We start from the raw sequence: 13,572 nt of genomic DNA on the forward strand, positions 1-13,572 counted from the left end.
TAACCATCCATGAATGAGAACATATCGTGACCGCTGGTTGCATCGACGAGCATACCAATGTTGGGTAAGAGAAAATCATCCTTCGGACAACATTTATTCATATTCCTGAAATCAACACAACATCTGATTTGACCATTTTTCTTCTTGACAAGAACAACATTTTCCAGCCATGTTGGATGTTGAATGGGCTTGATAAATCCTGCTGCAAGTAGTTTCTGAACCTCGACTTTGATTTGTTCCTCGACTTCGTGTCTGAACTACTTAGGCGGTTGTTTGACATCTTTGGAGCCATGAGTGATGTGCAGATGATGAGTGACTAATTTTCGTCTAGACTAGGCATTTCTTCGTATGTCGAAGCAAAGATGATACTCTTTCAACAGACTTATCAGTTCCATCCGCTCTACTGGTGACAGTGCGGAACTAATTAAGATTGGCCTTGGATCATCTTCCGTCCCGATGTTGATTGTTTCGAGGTCATCAATAGTGGAATCAGTGCCATCTTGCAATTGTCGTGGAGCATCTTGAATCTCTTCATCAGGTGATTGTTCACTCTGACATGATTCTTCGGGGCGGTGGAGACTTTTCATCATTCTCCCCTATTAATTGCTAAACTTTGCGCTGGTGGTAAATGTCCCCCCCTCTGCATCATGACTGGCTACAAAATTAGATCCCAGAGTTGAGACCTGATCCTTGCGGCGATTGATTGGTGTAGCAGGTGACTTGATCGGTTTAACACCTGAAGATGATGATGGTTTATCAGCAGCTTCTTCAATGGGATTCTATCCTGGGATTGGAGTACTGTAGATCCTGATTGGAGGTTCGGGGATGTTTTTTTGAGATTCAAGGAATTCAGCATCATCGACCGAAGCATAAGGGGATGATGAGGCCGCAATACGAACAATTTGTTGTTGAGTAGAGCCTTCATGCATTGATGGTACGTCGAGGGAACCACCTTGTTATCATGGAGCCATGGTCGTCCGATTATCATGTGATAATCGGGTTCTCGCTCAATTGCATGAAATTTGACCTTTGATTGAATAGGTCTTACTTTCAGGTCTACATATGCATATCCATATGTATGGATTTAGCTTCCTTCAAAACCTGTCATTAAGATAGGATGGCGGACAATTTTACTCTGTGGGATATTGGAATCCTTGAGAGTCTTCATAGGAATAATGTTTGTAGAAGCGCCTGTATCAATGACAGCTCTCCTGAATTCAGAGTCCTTGATAAAACCGTTTACGTACAAGGCTCGATTATGTCCTTCGTCTACCATGCGGTCTTCTTCTCCAAAGGTGATATTGTTGATCGAATGTTCGGACACCATGGATAACTTCTAGAGACAATGGAGTTAGTTGCACGTCAGATGATATTTGGTTGAGTGCAAAAAATATGTTCGTACGCTGATCTCTGGAGAAATGTAGGAGTTCACATAAATTTTTGGTCAAATGTGTAACTTCCTGGTCCACCGGATTTTCATAAGTAGTGAAGCTGTTGCTTGAGGGCTAGCATCAGTGGTGTCAAGAGACGATCTTTTCACGACTTGAGCCCCTAAGATTTTTGTCAGATCCACCGTGCAGTTGAACAAATTATCGATTGCTCCCTTCAATCGATTCATGTTTCTCTCCAAAATTTCCTGCCTTCGTGCTAGTTCAGCTAATGACGGAATTTCCCCATCAAATGCATTGATAGATGGGAAAGGAGTAGTAAAATAAGGATGATGAATATTACCAAAGCCATTCAGATGAGCCTGAGGAGTGTCACCATTTGGAAGACTCTAGTTAGAATTTGGAGTTTCTGAAATAGACCTAAGACCGACCATCTTTGTGAGAATTGGATTGCAACCGAGAGAATGATCTCCATTATGGTCGCCAATCTGTAGATGGGGCAAAATGAGTTGCTGGTTGTTAAGGAATTGAGGAGACGACCGTACAGAGGAAACTCCTTGAACCGAGCAAACTGTCTAACCTCGCACAGATGGGGATTGCTTTGAATTCGAGAGATCAATCTATATGACTCCGGCCTAAACTAAGACAATGTCCATTCCAGAGTCAATTCGGTCACAAGAGAGGATGGGTCGATCTGTAAGAGGGAAGCTGAGAAATGTGTGAGATCAATGGTGATCGAAATTGTAGGTGTGTTATGTATTCTTCATGAAGAAATAAGATAAGTTCTGATTGATTGAATTTACTTTGTTGAGAGTAATTGTTCAGACGCTGAGTTTTTGTTTTCTTGTTGTCTGTTTGACGAAAAATTGTTTGTCGCGTCAATCGTGATTCAGAGACTTATTTATATTGCAAGAATTGTAGACACCTTAATCCCATGAAGTGTGACAGTTGCTGGAGTCAAAGAGTGGGGAAGTGCAAATCGTTTTAAAACCAGTTGCTCATCGTTTGGAGACTTGGTTGATTTTCTACCCAATACTTTGCTAACTCCCTAAACAGCTTGCACGACTTGCTCACATTCTCACGTGTGTATGAACACGTGTTGTAGACCTCCAGAACAAAACCCTAGTTGATATACCCAATGTGACACGATTGATGTCTCATTATTTTAATTAGTCAGTAGCTGACTTGATGAGAAGATGAGTCTTTGTATTGTTGAGTCGAACAAACGTTCTGGGACTCATGAATTGAACGTATCTGTTGAGACAAAAGTATCATTGTCGAATAAATGTCGATAGTTAAGGTGAACAATTATTTTTCATTTGATGAATTGTTGAATATTGATAGTTGAACCAATATTACTTAGTCTGAGCAAATATTGCTCATCTGAGCAAACATTGCTCGTTTGGTGAATTATTGGTAGTAGAACCGAATAAAAATATTAATTTAAAATACTCGCAGAACCGAGTATGATAATTAAAGTGTTGATTACGGGATCAACATAAAATTATTAGTGTTTGAATCTGAAACTATGTACCTTGGATTCGAAACCCTAATTTTGATCACTTGATGATTTATTGAAAATCAACCATGGAGGGAATGAGGGACCGGCTACATGTGATGATGGGTCGACCATGTAGCGCCCAGGTGCTCGAGTGAGAAAATACCAAAGTCTCTTGAAGACCAGTTGCTGAAAATATGATTAAATGCTGGTTTAATCATTTTAGTAAAATAATGCTCGTCTGATCGTTAGGCAATAAAACCTAATTATTATGAAGAGATGAGGGACCAACCAAGGGGTCATGGAACTGGCCCTGGTTGGTCATGGGACCAACTGACGATCGTTTTATGAAATTCCAAGTTGTTTGGAAGAGTTTCAACCTAATGTGAACAAATTAGGTCAAATTATGAAAATATATGGGACCGGCTTCTTGCAAGCCAAAGGGCTAACCCTGGTCGGTCAAGGTAATATTCCCATGTCACCAAAGTGTTCGCGTCTCAGTCCCGAGAATTTTGATATTTTCTGATGTGCATTTGAGCAACATTTGAGAAAATATGAAGAAATCAAGGTTTTGCTCAAACTGAGGAACTTCATAAGATGAAGGAAATAATAATAATAAAATAAGGAATAGAGTGTGGGACCGACTATGGCTAAGGCATGGCCGTCCGACCAATAAGACCTGTCCCATGGCACTTTTCCTAATCTTGTATCATTTTCATGATTTTAAGGAAATATCATGAAATAAAGGAGTTTGTTGAAACTAAGGAGTTTCCTTGAAGTGAAGGAGTTTCCATGAGATGAAGGAAACAATAATAATAATAATAATAAAATAAGTGGCGGGTGGGACCATCCATGGCTAGGGCATGGTCGGCCGGCTAGTGGCCCGGTCCCGTGAACCTTTCCTAATTTTATATTATTTTCATGATTTGAAGGAAATATCATGAAATTAAGGAGTTTCATAAGATGAAGGAAATAATAAGGAATCATGAGGTGGGGACCGACCACAACTAGGTCATAGCCGGCCGGCTAGTAGGTCCGATCCCACGACACCTTTCCTAATTTTATATTATTTCCTTGGTGTGAAGGAAACACCATGAAACTGGTGAGTTTCCTCAAACGAATGAGTTTTGTTCAAATGAAGGGATTTTCATGAGATCGAGGAAAAATAATAAAAATATGATAAAATAAAGAATTAGGCGTGAGACTAGCCACGACATGACTGGCCTGTCGGTGGTCCCAGTCCCCTAGCGCCTTAGCTAATATTTTTTTTTTATTATTATTTTTCTTCCTATTTTGCATAGGTTCATCGTTCCTTCGTATTTTGGAATGCTCGTTCGTGTATTCAGGTGCTCATTAGTGCATTATTGCTAAATACACTTGCACCATTTTGGTAGGGGCTTACTCGATAGCGGCTCAGATACTCGTACATTTATCACTAACCCATGGAATTCTGCTGGGAAGAACCACGAATTGAAGTAATGAAATATTATGAAGAACGTAGAATATTTTTGAATATTCAGTTAATGAATTTAATGATTAGAAATAATTAATTAATGGATCTATACTAGTATGCATGCTGTCTTGGAGCATTAGTTATTTGATAATTGAGTGATATGATCTTGTTGAAGCATCATATTTCTTTTATGTAGTCAGGGAAAACATTGTAACATCCTGAAGACGTTATCGCTCTATACTAGCAGGTAGGGCTGTCAATGGGTACCCATTACCCGGACACGGAACCGGACCCGGTATATTTGGGTCCGGTTCCGGGTCCTAAAGTTGGACCCATTAGCTACTTAGGACCCGGCGGGTAATTACCCGATTGGACCCGAATTTAAACGGGTCCAAACGGGTAATACCCGTTGGGTACCCGCGGGTATCGGGTACCCGTTTATTCATTCTTTTATTCATGTTTTTAGCAAAATTACAAGTATTTTTGCTAGTTTTAGCTTTGATATTTTACTCATTTAAATTTTTTCTCTTACATTTAACCTTTATTTAGTACATTAATAAGAAATAATAATAAATTTTTATAAAAATTACTTAAATCCAAGCCAAAAAGAGAAATATATTAAGCTTTTGAGGTTTTTTAAATAGTTTTATTAAGACCTAATGGGTACCCGGAACCGACGGGTACCCGGGTATTTAAACGGGTCTGGTTCTGGGTCCACAAGTTTAGGAACCGGACCCGGAACCGTTAGGAACCGGACCCGACCATTATAAGTACGGTCCGGGTCCGGGTCTAGTGATACCCGGGAGGACCCGGACCCATTGACACCCCTACTAGCAGGCAAGCTGTCTAGGAGCCGTCTGATCGTTCGATTCTATATAGAAGTAATTACTGAAATTGCTCAGTGTTCATAAGATATGCCGTTGCCTCAGTTGAGAGACTGCACATCTACATATGCTCTAAGAGACAGTATTCTCAGCCAGAGGTTCTTGCGGCATGAGCTTCCATGCTTCAATGAGAGAGACATGAGCCTCAATACTCATCTGATTGCTGGATCAGGAGTATGTACAATTATGGTTTATGATTTTATCCTTTGTCAACAATTCACATTTACATTAAGTTCCCTGCTTAGTGAGGGACAGTCATGTTCCTCAGTCAGCACTGGATGGTGATTTTTCTAGTTACAGACGAAATAAGTAATTGAACTTAGTCGTAAGAAAGAATGTTACCGGATTTTCAATTGCATGAGTGAGCCATGACTTGAACGAATATCCCAGTGGCATGATAGAACATCGTCTAATGAGCATAAATTGGTGTAGTACCGCTGATTTGGTGATGGAACCTTGGTCGGCTAGGATTCACGGGTCCGGGCCCAAAAAGGAAATCCTTGCGGAATTAGGTTTTAGAAATAAAATTTTATATAAAAGAGAATAAATACCTTTTTTTTTATTTCTCCTCCACACGAACGACCATCACCTTCATGATAGACACATTTTTGTGTCTAAGTTGTTCTCAATTTTCTATATGTTGGTGCTCGATTTTGTACTTATTACGGTGTTTTGTGTGTTTATAGGTGTTTTTAGAGAAATAAACTTGTGTGGAAAAAGTCGCTCGAAAAGTGCTATTTGTACCCCGGAGGAGATTTGCTATTCGGACCCCTACTTTGGATAAGGGGCACCCAAATGATATTCGCACCCAAGCAGCTGGATAAGGGGCACTCTTTTCTTCCTCGTTTGAATGTTAGTATTGGCGGGAAATCAGTTTTTTGAATATTTTCAACCTGCGTACATCCTGTTTTGAATTTGAAGGAACAGTGGTGAGATTCAATCACCGAATCCAATTGGAATGGACTTGATAGGCACAACCAGTGCTGGTTTGGATGTTCGAAAGAGTTTAGTTGGGATGGATAATCGTTGGGAAGAAAACAGGGCAATATATTCCCGTGAGTCATTCGATGAATTTTTTATCATCCGCGGAAGGTTATCTTGAGTCAACAGCGTTCTTTTCTTCATATGAGTAAATTCTTCAACGCGTAGGAGTGTGCAGAGCTGAAGTTAACGCGTGAAGGAGCTATAAAAGGGAATTATTTCCCGTGAATGGCAGAAGAGAATAACGAATTTATTGGAGGATTATTATCAGTTGTGGGGAGTATTATCGGTTCTGGGAGGCTATATAAGTTGATAGGGTGAACATAGAAGAGCGACGAGGAGTGGGGAGAAGAACAGAGCGAAATTCAAAGCTGCAGAACATTTTTTTCTGCTACTGCACAAGGAGGAAGAACACGAAGAAAAATGACGCCATAAGGCAGTCGCATAGCTACTGTAAAAGCGACTCATCCTACATATCATTTCCTGTTACAGTTATTTGCAACAATTATTAGTGTTACAAAATCCAAGTTTTATTATTTTTCATCCCTTTCATTATTTGTAAACACCCTTTGAGCAATGAAATCAACTTTTGAGTGTGTTTCCATAATGAGAAGCTAATCACATCCTCTAGGGCGACGGAGGAAGCCGAGTTTCACAAATGTGGTAATTTTATCAATTCTTGTTACGACTATTTGCACTGTTATTCAATTGATTTATGAGTTTCATTGAACGGTTGTGATTACAATTGATGGGTCATGCTTAGCTTAGATGTTTTGATGTCCCATGCTTTAGTTTTACACCCATTACTTTCGAAATCTACCTTAGGCAATGAATTGGAGTCAATAAAACTTTATCGTTTGATCTTCTATTGTTTAGAATTGATATCTGAACCATATGAGTACGGAAATTGGTGGAATTCTAGCCCTAGTCTCTCAATAATATTCACAACACATTTTAATTGAGTTTGTTATTTATAAAAATTAAATCTAAAAAAATCTGCTTTCACAAGTCTTGAACGAACCATCTTACTACAACATCATTGAAAAATACCATCAATTTTTGCCGCCGCCGACGCGGACTTGTCTTTAGGCTGGAGTTTTTAGATTTTTATTAGTTCTTCTTTACGTTTTTGGGTTTTTGTCTTTTCCTTACATATTTTGGAATTTGGAGCGAAGGAAAAATTTTCCAAAACTTTTGGTGAATACTTAAAGATTTGGAGTAAAAGCAAAGCGAAAGGAGCGAAAGAAAAGAAGAAGAAAAATTAATAAAAAAATAAAGAGAGAGAGACATTTTATTTTGTTTTTATTATTTAGAGTTTTTTTTATTTTTTATTTTTTTTAGACTTACCTTTTCTTTTGCACTATATTTTTGGACTGTGGACTGTGGACTTTGGGACTTTTTTTTTAAACCCTACGGAAGGGTAGTTTAAATATCAATTGTTTGCAGAGAAGGACGACGATTACAATATCGCCTCGGCCTCTCGGGTTCGTACATGACATAGGAGTCGTGGCCCGAGTCGACTACAACGGTTCATCCCCCGTCTGGTACGGGAGATAAGTTTGTCGAAACACTGGCGAATCCCCTGTCAACGAGTTACTGTATTCCTTCGTTTGCATATATGATGAGGATTTGAAAATGACTGCTTTAAGGGCAAGGACTAGCCATACAAGATAAGAGTTCGGATTTCATCACCGTTCCCTTCTTGCCCGCTTTAGGAAAACGAAACCAAATGAGAACCTAAGCCTAAAATTTGACTAGAACGAGACCTATAGGGTAACGATCTTAATAGGAAAGTCATTCCAAAAATATTGGTTACTCTTTTAAGCATGCTTCAAAGTTCATGATGGTTTCTGTGAGTTGAATACGCCGCCTTGTAACGCCGGTGAGGCCTTGGGTATCAAAGCTCCATTGAGCTTCCCTCGTCTCGATTCAACTTACTTTAAATCAGATTGATTCCAGAGGGGTTTGCTTAAATTGTAACGAATTCCCTTTCGAAGGATTAGAAGATGGTCTAGAAACAATCTAAGTGGAGCCATCATGCTTTTTGTTTGCTAGAAATCAATAGGTTTGCTGTGCTGGAGTCAGCCTTGTTTGTGTTTGCATAGAACTTCCCTTCCTTTTAGGATTTCTTTCTTTTTATTTTGTTTTTCTAGTGTTTGCCCGAGGTTATTAGAGAGCGGTCTTGGAAAAGAAACACTCCAGGTCGTTTGATTAGTGATAAACCTAGTAGTTTTATCTTTTGAAGGCGGGGAGCTCGAACTCTCTTCTTTTGAGAGCCCTGTCTTTGGAAATTTCAGCTTTGAAAACTTGACAATTAGTGAAGAAAGTACTCCTAGTCCTTTGGTAGTGCCAGAAATGGCAACTTTGAAAGCTTTATTAAACCCAACTAGGACCTCTCGTCCGTCTTGTATCAAGTTAGCTGAAACCGAGGCAAATTATGAACTCAAACCTGAAACTTTACAGATGCTCCCAATCTTTTTAGGAAAAGAGAATGAGAACCCCTATTTTCATGTGAGGGAATTTTTGGAAGTTTGTAGTACTCTGAAAATTAAAAACCTTAGAGATGATGCGTTGAAACTTAGGTTATTCCCCTTTTCCTTAAAAGATAAAGCCAAATCCTGGCTGTATATTTTGGCTTTTGAGTCAATTGAAACCTATGACCAACTTACATCTGCCTTTATACAGAAGCTTTTCCCAAGGCACAAAACATCGTCTATTAGGACACAAATCTGTACTTTTACTCAACAGGAGGGAGAATATTTATATAGGTATTTAGAAAGGTTCAATGACTTCATATCTCAATGTCCTCATCATGGTTTAGAGATGGTTAGGTTAGTTCAGATCCTCTACGAGGGTTTAGATTATTCAACAACAACCATGGTTGAGTCCTTATGCACATGTGGGTTTGAGAATAAAACTGTTGATGAGGCGATGACATTTTTGAATGAAATCTCCGATAAGACCCAATAATGGGAAAATAGTAGGGAACCCCAGAAAACAATTCTTCTAAGTAGAGTAAATGTCAATAGGGTAGAAGGATCTTATGAGTCAGATGCTAAAATAGAAGCCATAGCCAAAAGGTTAGAAGCCTTAGAATTAGGTCATTCTAGTGGTAATAGTGGTAGAATAGAGCCTTTTTGGGAGGTCCATACTGTTGAGGAACAAGCTAATGCTCTTTATAACAACACTAGATTCGATAACCGTCAGAAGTTTTACCCAAATTCAGAAACCTATAACCCTGGCTGGAGAAACCATCCCAACCTTTCTTGGCTAAGGGCCAGAATCAAGGTCAGTCTAGTAACTCTCAGGTTCCCCCAGGTTTTGGATATACTAAGAATCCTTCAGCTCCGACACGGTTTCAGATCCCTTTAGATAAGAAAATCATGAGTTTAGAAGAGTCTCTTGCCTTGTTAACTCGGAACACTTTAGAATTTCAGCAGTCGGTTGCACAAGGATTAGTTGAAAATAAAAATATGGACAAGCTAACTCTCAGGCTATTTCCGAGTTGAAAACCCAAGTTAGTCAGATAAATGAGACATTGAGAGAAAAAGGAAAGTTTCCTAGTCAACCACAACCCAACCCTAGGGGAGTCCATAAAATATCTTTAGCTGGTGAGAAATCATCAAACCATGTGAACTCGATAACAACCCTTAGGAGTGGTAAAACAGTAGACAATAAGGTAGCCATGCCTAGTGGACAGTTCCACCTTCTACTTCCCAAGAGGAGCCCGTATACGAGGAAACTGAAACAGTCTCTAAGGATTCCCAAGAAATTCCTGATAGGTCTACCTTTGTGCCTAGAGCCCCATATCCACATTTGTTAGCCCCAACAAAGAAGGAGTCGACTTTCAACGAGATAATGGAAACATTTAAACAGGTGAACATCAACATTCCGTTGTTAGAAGCAATTAGGAAGATGCCTGCTTATGCCAAGTTTCTTAAAGATATTTGTACACGAAAGCGTAAGCTTAATGTCCATAAGAAAGCCTTTTTAGCTGGTCAAGTAAGTTCCATCCTCCTGAACCAAACACCCCCTAAGTATAAGGACCATGGATGCCCCACCATCTCTTGTGCGATTGGTAATCACATGGTCGATAAAGATTTACTTGACTTAGGAGCTAGTATTAACTTACTCCCGTATCATGTATACACCCAGCTAGGTCTTGGTAAATTTAAACCGACTAAAATGACACTACAATTAGCTGATAGGCCTGTCAAAGTCCCTCGTGGTATCATAGAGGATTTTCTGATTGAGGTTGATAAGTTTATTTATCAAGTGAATTTCGTTGTTCTAGACACCCGACCTGTTCAGGACCCAAGTTCTCAAATCCCAGTGATTTTAGGTCGCCCAGTTTTAGCCATAGCTAACACTGTCATCAACTGTAGGACTGGGCTTATGAACATATCCTTTGGTGATATGACCACTGAACTAAATGTCTTTAATGTTACTAGAAAACCTTCTGAGAACGATGATTTAGAAGAAGTAAATATGATTAGCACTTTAGTTCAGGATTTGGTTCAGGATAATTGGCTTGACACGTTACTGGTAGATTCTTTGGATGATTTTGAGGAAACCATTCTCTTAAATCAGATATGTGATCAATCTTTAGAAGAAGCTCTTGAGTATTTTAAAGATTCTATGGACCCAGAAATTCAGGCAATAGTTTCAGGTTTTTCTGAGAATAATGATGACCCTAAGTTTGGGGGTACAGAACTAGAGGAATCTCTTGAGTATTTTAAGGACTCTGAAGATCCGGAAATTCAAGCAATAGTTAGAGGTTTGTCTGTGAACCCTAATTTTGGGGGTAGTGATAGTTCCTGTGATGGTTCTTGTGATTGTCTCGTATCCCTAATTAGAATCCCTAACTTGGGACTCGAGCCTTGTGCATCTGAGATATTACTTGAGTCTTTTCAGACTCCGCAACCCGATCCTCCTGATACTGTCCAGGAGGTAACCCAGGTATTAGAGACCCGTTTTTCGGATGAATCTATTTATCGAGACACACATATGAAGTTCAATTACGCGCCGCAGATAAACCCAGTTGTCTTGACAGAAACCTTAGATGAGGACGTGCTCCTTCTTTTCATTTTTCTGAACCAGTGCAGTTGTCTCATACTGGTGTCAGCACTATTTGGTCTCATGGACCCACAATTGTTTCTACTATTGATATATGACTTTGGAAGGTGACAATCCTTTTTTAGGCATTTGATGTCTATCTAAAGACTTTAAATTTAGCATTTCCTGGGAGGCACCCACGCTCATGCTTATGGTAATATCCTTCCTTATTTCTTTTTCCATCCATCAAGTGATAACAGTTTCTTCTTGTTCATGCTTTTAATTTCATCTTTAGAACATTGAGGACAATGTTAGATTTCAGTTTGGGGGTAGGGAGGAAACTTTTTGTTAGCTCTTAGATGCAATAAATAAACTCCAGAGCCTAGAAATTTATGCTTATTAAGGTTGGCACTAACCAATCTAAGTGGATGGGAACATCTTGGTTGTAGGAGTTGAGGAACCAATTTGATTAGATGGAAACATCTAAAGAGTCTATTCATAAAAGCACAGAGCTCATGTGTTAGATTTTTTTTAAAAAAAAATGGTAGTTTCACCATATCTTGTTGAATCATAATCCTTTTGTTTTTATTTTTTAATTGATTTGGTGGGGCACACGATTCAAGTTGTTACCATTGCTAGGGTGAAATAGAGTGATTGAGATACCAAAAAAAAAAGACCAGACCATCAGACCAACCAGAATAAATTCAATAAAGTCTACCACTGGTGCCCTTGTATATGCCAGTTGTGTTGACCTAGAGTTAGGTTTATCGACCACTGGTCCCCTTTTATATGCCAGTTGTGTTGATATTAATCAGACCAATATCTCAGTCCATTAGGATAGGTTCATCTTGGCAGAGGCCTTCAAAAATATATGGGAAACACCGTTAACTTTAAACCATCTACTTTTCTCTTTATCCATCTTCTTAATCTTTCCATGTGATTGGTTGACTCCGGTTATGATGTCCAAAAACTATCTGAGTAGAGCTCTGTCACTTATATATGAATTTTAGTATGATGAGTGCAAACTCGTGTACAACAATTGGAATTTCGCATCAGGGTACTTCCTCCTATAGTCAATGTTTGTATGCCAACCAAGGAGATTATTTAGTGCCTTCCAAGGTTCTGCGTAGATATCTAGGGTCTGGAGTAAAGGTTTTGTGGGTACATCTCTGGTAAACCCTCCCGAGATGAACTCGGTCGCTAGGGCCACCTAGCGAGTCAGGATTTTATTTTCTAGATTATATTTGCTCGAGGACTAGCAAATAATAAGTTTGGGGGTATTTGATAGACACATTTTTGTGTCTAAGTTGTTCTCAATTTTCTCTATGTTGGTACTCGATTTTGTACTTATTACGGTGTTTTGTGTGTTTGTAGGTGTTTTTAGAGAAATAAACTTATGTGCAAAAAGTCGCTCGAAAAGTGCTATTTGTACCCCCGGAGGAGATTTGCTATTCGGACCCCTAGTTTGGATAAGGGGCACCCAAATGCTATTCGCACCCAAGCAGCTGGATAAGGGGCACTCTTTTCTTCCTCGTTTGAATGTTAGTTTTGGCGGGAAATCAGTTTTTTGAATATTTTCAACCTGCGTACATCCTGTTTTGAATTTGAAGGAACAGTGGTGAGATTCAATCAACGAATCCAATTGGAATGGACTTGATAGGCCCAACCAATGCTGGTTTGGATGTTCGAAAGAGTTTAGTTGGGATGGATAATTGTTGGGAAGAAAACAGGGCAACATATTCCCGTGAGTCATTCGATGAATTTTTTATCATCCGCGGAAGGTTATCTTGAGTCAACAGCGTTCTTTTCTTCGTATGAGGAAATTCTTCAACACGTTGGAGTGTGCAGAGCTGAAGTTAACGCGTGAAGGAGCTATAAAAGGGAATTATTTCCCGTGAACGGCAGAAGAGAATAACGAATTTATTGGAGGATTATTATCAGTTATGGGGAGTATTATCGATTTTGGGAGGCTATATAAGTTGATATGGTGAACATAGAAGAGCGACGAGGAGGAGAAGAATAGAGCGAAATTCAAAGCTGCAGAACATTTTTTTCTGCTGCCTCACAAGGAGGAAGAACACGAAGAACAATGACGCCATAAGGCAGTCGCATAGCTACAGTAACAACGATACATCCTACATATCGTTTCCTGTTACAGTTATTTGCAACAATTATTAGCGTTACAGAATCCAAGTTTATTATTTTTCCTCCCTTTCATTATTTGTAAACACCCTTTGAGAAATGAAATCAACTTTTGAGCGTGCTTCCATAATGAGAAGTTAATCCCATCCTCTAGGGCGACAGAGGAAGCCG

The 13,572-nt window shown here is 39.3% G+C and overlaps 1 pseudogene; it reads right to left on the bottom strand.

Moving 5' to 3' along the window:
• Positions 1-8,923: 8,923 nt before the first annotated feature.
• Positions 8,924-9,023, bottom strand: LOC113284874 (annotated as a pseudogene).
• Between the last annotated feature and the right edge of the window lie 4,549 nt (positions 9,024-13,572).

The sequence above is a fragment of the Papaver somniferum genome, chromosome 5 (assembly GCF_003573695.1).
Source record: "Papaver somniferum cultivar HN1 chromosome 5, ASM357369v1, whole genome shotgun sequence".
Classification (NCBI taxonomy): domain Eukaryota; kingdom Viridiplantae; phylum Streptophyta; class Magnoliopsida; order Ranunculales; family Papaveraceae; genus Papaver; species Papaver somniferum.